Source organism: Arachis hypogaea, chromosome 9 (genome assembly GCF_003086295.3).
Source record: "Arachis hypogaea cultivar Tifrunner chromosome 9, arahy.Tifrunner.gnm2.J5K5, whole genome shotgun sequence".
Classification (NCBI taxonomy): domain Eukaryota; kingdom Viridiplantae; phylum Streptophyta; class Magnoliopsida; order Fabales; family Fabaceae; genus Arachis; species Arachis hypogaea.
Window position 1 is genome coordinate 18,078,890 of NC_092044.1, and position 7,638 is coordinate 18,086,527.

Sequence of the window (7,638 nt, forward strand, 5' to 3'; positions counted from 1 at the left end):
AATTTTTTAGAATAAGTGAATCTACTAAAACTCGAAAAGGTAGATAAAACTGTGTAAACTTAGTAATATGATCTCGAAATGATATTCTGATATGTCTACCAAAAACAAATTCAACAGATGCATGTGCCAAATCATGTATTGTTGGGATTGAACAACTAGAAAGAAAAAAACTAAAAGAATAAAGGATACTGTCATAAAAGAGTTTTGAGCAGTGAAAAAACTTTAAGAGTTTAAAGAAAAAACTATGACTATAATATTATGTTAGAACTAAGAGAATATATTAGAGAAATAATTTGTATATTTATTTTAAATCTACTATGTGTGATATGATTAAAGGTATTATCTATTTATGTGTTGAGCAGGTCAAAATAGAATTACAGCAATAATCGAGAATTAATTTAAATTCAAATATAAATTTTAATCTAACTAATATTCAAATATTATTCAAAGAGTAGTTATAAAATATAGATATTTGATTAAATTATTATTTTACGTATTAAAAACATTTTTGATATGATATTTAATGATACTAGTTTGATATACTTATTTTTTTATTATACTTATATCTTGATAAAAAAATAAAAGATATTTTTTTGACACACTTAAACATATATAAATATAATTGTTTGTCGGTCTATTTAATATTATTCTTATCTTATACAACTATAATGAGTTTTAAAATATATATTATTAATTTTTTTATAGATACTAATAAAAATTATATAAAGTTCTTATATAATTTAAACAAAAAAAAAAACGAAAAAGCATTGAAAATAATTATTTTATACTTTGCTATTGATAAAATATTAAGATATTATGATAATTTATTTTAAAATTTCTTTAATACTCCGTGTATCCTATCTTCATAATAAGGAGTGTCCCTATATGTTCAACCAACGTATTGGAAAAATCTACCGTATTACATGTATTTATCGGATAAAGATAACACACAATAATATTATGTGTAACCATTTTCATATTGGACATGCAGAAAGCAGAATACAATACTTACTAAGTAACTATGGCTCGAGTATCTTCTACAAAGACTGCTACGGCCTACGGGAGAATGAGACCACAGCCCACATGTTATGTATAAGTTTTATTAGGATGCGTTTGGAAAAGAGATTAAAACTGAAGAGAAAAAAAATTAAATTAAATTTTTATATTGTGTTTAATATAAAATATACTGAATTAAGTTATATTTTAATATTATTTTTAGTTTAAGATAAATAAAAATATTTTATTAAAATTTTAATTTTTTGTATTTTTATTATTTTAAAGTATTAAAAGAATATATCAAACACAATGCTAAATTATATAATTTCTAATTTTAATCTTAATATCTGAAAATAGACGCTATCTTAACTAATTAAAAAAATAATAAAAGATTTCGACAAAATTACACCTCCTCCGGTTCAAGAAAACAAGAAAGATAGGGGGATCCAATTTGAGCAATAGGGGAATATATGATATATGTGCCATACGCGTATTTATTTTAATTACAGAGTACGTATGGAGACACATGAGCGTTGTTATTTGCATTACTCTTTGTAATAAAGAGCAAGTATGGGCTTCTTAGCTACGTCCAGATCAAACATACTCACTCTCTTTTTCCTTTTCGAGTAGTCAACTTGCTATAATATATATGCATTGGAATTGAATCAACTTGATTTGGTGGAGTGGTCAATTTATTTGTCTGTTTAAGTAAATGTTAAAATTTTAAATTCTATTTTATGCATACAGCAACTTATTAGCCACGACAAATTCTTAAATAGAGCTCAGATCCATGATAAATTAGTCTTTAGTCTGTCAAGTTAAAAAATTCGTAATAAAACAAAAAAAAATATATGCATTGAAATTGGACTCAATTCTGATTGGCCGCAAATTGCCAAGTAGCAGCTAGCGCCAATTGCAAATTGTGTTTGACTTCCACCACGTCAAACCGTGGTCGGCTCAAAAGCCCCAAGATTGCAAATTGTTGTTGACTTTCATTTAAAAAAAATTTTGAAATCAATTTTTAGTATTTTTTATGATTTAATCAACATAAATATTAAATTATTATTTTACTAATTTATGTATACAAATTTTACAAAATATAAATATAAATTATATTAATTTATGTGTGTATAATTTTAATATATATAAATATAAATTATATATTTTTTATATATAAAATATGTATAAAATATTATTAATTAAATATTGACTAAAAATAATAATATTTATTGGTCATGTAGTATTATTTTTCATTTTATTTTAATATATATATATATATATATATATATAATGTTTTAACAACAATGTTATATTATCAAATTATTTTAATAATTAAATTCAATTAAATTAATTTAAAAATTAATATCTAAAATTTGTTAGAAAAATTTTTTTAATTAAATTTAATTATAAAAATAATTTATTTATTTAACATTTTTTATGTGTTAAAAATAAAACTTTTCATATTTGAATCAACTTAATTGGTCTTTGGAAATTCATTTTGCATCAAATTAGTATCCGAAAATTTTCCGAAAATTAGTGTTTACAGTGTTTTTTTGTCGGCATTGCTCACCGTCAACGGGGAGCTCGACGAAAACAATATTGTTTTTGGTATAGTGTCAGTAAATGCCCCCTAATCACATAACCGTTCATGTTGACACTCCATTAAAGGTTGCAAGACAGTGCTGAGACTAGGAAGAGAGACTTTTGCATGGATTTGACAGTTACATTTAACGTCTTGATTAAATTGGAACACTCAATAATATAAACTTAATTTGCTATATTTATTATAGATTGAGACTTTTGAGAAAGGAAAACGTGTTAACTTAAAAGGCTAACAAAATTTAGATACTGAAGGAGAATAAGTGATATATTTTAATATAATAATTTTTTGTATTTTTTAAAATTGTAAGAGGTATATAAATCGAACTATTTGATTTATATTTAAAAATTTTAAAAAAATAGGATACACAAATTGAACCGTTAAATTTCTGTATTTTAAATTTTTTAATTTTTTTAATACAAATCAGATTGTTTGATTTGTGTATCTCTCACAAATCAGAAGGTCCAATTTCTGTACCTATACAAATTGGACGGTCTAATTTCTATACTTCTAATAAATCGAATGATTTAATTTCTACTTTTTTAATTAAACAGTTTCACATTTGAAAATAATACTCTAGTAGTCCACATTTCAAAAAAATACTATTACTATTCTAATATTAAAAACAAAAAAGTGTTAACTTAAACTGATCCCTAATTAATTTCTGCAAAGTAATTTTTTGTTGAAAAAAAAAGTGTAATGCATATATATGCTCAATTTTAAGTGTATTTTATTCATATAGTGATACCACAAATTGGATATACCCGTTTGTTTTTGAAAAAGTTATAACTTTTATAATAATAAAATTGGGCCACCTGACTTTTTAGAAAAAATGAAAAAATTTAAAATATTAAAATCAAATCCTTTAATTTTATTTTTAAATTTAAAAAATTTAAAAATGAAATTCAACTTACCAATTTGTGTGATGTTTGAAAAAATTTGCATGCACTAAAATTGGACTTTATGATTTTTGTTTAAAAAAAGTTAAAAATTTTAAGTTATAAAAATCGAACTCTCTAATTTTAGTTCAACAAAAAATTATAATATTAAAGTATATCACTTATTTCATTTTCATAAACAAAATTAGCCACTAATTTCATATACAACAGTTTAGTTTCTATCAAATATTTATTATTCTAAAAGTTGTTAAAACTTCATTTTTGTCGGACAGATTAGTTTATTGGTAGTTTCAAATAATTTTTTTAATGTGCGGTATTCCTAACAAATTTCATTATAAAACGATTAGATTTTAAATAAATTATTATAAGATAAATTAGTCTTTTTTTCAAAATAGCAAAATAATCAATTCATCTAACAGAAGCAATATAAGGACTTCTAAAATAATAATAATTATTTGTTAAAAATAAAGTATTCGATTTGAAATTTTTAAAAAATTAATTTAAGTATTTATTACTTGAAAAAAACATTAAACTAATTTTGAAAAGGATAGTTCATGAATGAATTTGTATAGTAGTATGTGTGTTTACATAAATAATTTATTTGAAGTACATGATCCAATGGTTGCCACCCAAACCCAAAGGACGAACATTGAAACATGATCATGTGAGACTAGTAGATAAGAAAGGAGCATTATCACCACAATGACAAAAGAAAGGGCAGAATAATATATAGAGTGAATATTCCATCTGGCTCCGATAATTATTTTAAAAAGACAACGAAACTTTTAAAAAAAACATCTAATTCGATTTTTTATTTTTTATTTTTGAAATTGATTAGTCTCTGTGTTAAAAAAAATAATATTGACTTTTTTTTATACAAAACTAATCAGTTCCATAAAAATAAAGTTCAAAAATTGAATTTGGATAATATTTTTTTTTTGTCAAAAATCTCATTATCTTTTGACGTAATTGTCAAAAACTGTTTTGAATTTTTTCTCTAATTTATATTCACATAATTTGAATATGATGTTGCATTGTTGCACTTAAAGCAAGGGCTTTCATGACTCGGTTTGAGCTGAAAATCTAATTCATAATCTATTGTATGCTTGATTGCTTGTAGTTGTTTTATTCAATAAACAAATGACTAGCTTATTCAACTAGTATATAGTTTAAATATTTAATACTTTCATGTTATATGCGAAGTTCAATGTGGTAATATATATTTTTTTGGGGTAGTTAGTTCAATTTGGTAGTTATTTGTAGTTATGGTATCAAAGAAAAATGGGTAATTGAAACCAGTATCCAAACATATAATTGATTATATTGAAAGAAAATACTCAAATACGTAATTTGTACAAATGATTTTAATCTTGCAACTATATTCCAACTTTCCAACCCATAGTGTTATATCAGAATTAAAGAAAAATCTATACCGAATATTTTAAATCAAATTACTTTTTAAATATTATTAGTTATTAAAAAATAAAGAATTATTTTTAAAATAACTTAAAAATTATTAATAAAAAGTGACAATAAAGAAATGTATGAGTGTATGACAATATATAGTGGTTTTTCTTTTTTTATATGATTCCAGCCACAGCTGTATCTTTCCTAGATTTTTTTTTTTTTGGTGACGTATCTTTCCTAGATTGATTTGAAAGTGTTTGTATGATTTAGAAAAATCCATTTCGATTATTCAATACATCTTGTTATATGTTGTTGGCTCTTGGAAGTTGATAATTTCCTAAGCAATATACTATTTAATGCCCATTGAGTGCCCTGAGCGGATGTATAGTTGTTTATTGAAGAAAGCAAAAAAGATAGCAATTTGTCCTAATTTGGTAAAATTTTTATTTTTTAAAAGTGATTTATAAAAATTAATTTTTAAAAAATTGTAATATTTATATTTGATAAACTAAATTAAAAATAATTTTTAATAAACATAAGTAACAATAAATGTGTTTAATAAAATAATTTTTAAAATTAAAAAATATTATAATAGACATTAATATAAAAATTAAATTTAAATATTAATTAATGTACGAGATTATATTAAATTTTTTAATTTGAATAAGTACAAATTAATTTTAAAAAGTTCTCTCTTATATACTTTAAAAAGTATTTCTGACATTTAAAAATTGCAAATATAAACACATAATTTTTATTTTTCAGACACAAAATAAAATAATTATACTTTTAAAAAGCACAAATATTTCTATAAAAATTTTTACCAAACTAAACCTTCATATATTACACTTTATCTGCAATTTTGGTTAGACCTTTTTTCAAACTTTTTTGTTATGAAATATTTAATAATCTTTTTATATATAAAGTTTATAACCAAAATTTTAATTATACTCTTAATATATTACAATTATTGAAAATTATTATTCTGTATCAATTTTATATGCTTTATTATCTTAAAAATATCAATATTCTATTTTTATCCATGCCCACATAACTCTTTCTCCATCTAATTAACATTTTGAAATTTAATTTTTAGTCAATTTTTTTTTTAAAATTTTACCATTCAAAACAGCTAAGTCAATATATCAAATTAAGTTTTCACGATCAACAAACAGCAAATAAGATCTTAAAGTTTTCATGATTTCATACTAACAGTTTACTCAGTTTAATTTCTAAAAGTATTAGATAACGTCTCTCTAAGTAATTAATTACAAATTAGATAAGTATAAGACATGAGAAGGGTAAAATTTAAAAATTTAGATCTTTTAAAATTTGAATTTTTACTTAAAAAGATAAAATGTAATTTTTTATTTTTAAATAATTTTTTTTATATTTTTTTATCCTACTTATAAAATAAATAATAAAAAATTATATTTTATTCTCTAAAATAAAATTTAAAAATTAAAGGATCTAAATCAAAATTTAATACTAAATACTTAAGATAAATCGGAGTTATATACCCATCTCAAAAACAACAAAAGCTTGATTCCTAAGATTCAAAAGCTAAGTATAAAACACGTTAAACGTCAAAAAGGCACTAAATAAATTCTGTTAAGTTTTAAAATATTTTATCTTCTATTGTGTGATGACAAATATTTACTTGGATTAATTAAGTTTGACCTAATTAAATTTATAATTGATTGTGTAAGTAAATATTTTAGAATTTGATATTGGCATTGATGCCAATTAGGATATTTATAAAAATAATAAACTATCAAAAGCAAGATTTGATATGGATATGAAATAGATTGCAGCAACTATTAAAATCGAAAACAATCATGACAATTATGAAGATAAATTTGGATAGCAACATCAAAAAGAATGAACTACTTGTCAGAATCCATTTTTTTTTGCAAAAAAAAAAATATCTAAAAATTATAAATAAAAAAGAAATTTCAACTTCACGGATATTTTTATCTATTACTCTCTTTAAAATTCTTGAAGATATTCTAGAACAGGAATCATAATTAATTCCAGTCTTAGTCAAACCGAGTTAAGTATTAATTTTACTGAAAAATCGTAAAATTTGTTATTGAAAAGTTACTACCTTGTTAATTATATTTTTAGTCTAAAAAAAAAATTTCAGCTACTCATTTTATTTACTACCTTCATGAATGAATCTTGTCCACTTAATATTTTATCATATGGTAAAATTCTCTTAAGATACACTTAAATTTAGTACATTATTATTCCTAAACATCAAAATTCTCTCTTTTCTCTCTTTTTTCATGGCCAAACTCTCTCTCTTTTTAGCACTCCTATTAATTAATTTTATTTTAGAAAATTAACCAAAGATAATTAGAGATAAGAATACTTACTAAGCGATGACTACGATAATTAATTCTATCTTATTTTTTCTCTAATTCTAACGAGTTATATACTCTCTTTTTTCATTACTCTCTTAATTTTCACCTCATATCACTCTAAACAAAATTTGTAAGTGAGAGAAAAAAAGAAAAAAAAAAGAGACTGAAACCTTAGTGAAAAAAAAAAAGAGAGAATTAACTTTATTTCATATAATCCTACATCAATAGTTCAAGGAACACTTCACTATTTCTTTAAGAATCAAGTTTTCTAGTTCATCTCTTCACTCTTTTTTTATCCTTCATCCAAAAATTCAACAAGGTAAATATAAGTGCATCCCTAATTTTTCTCTTCTTTTTTGGTTTTGAGGAG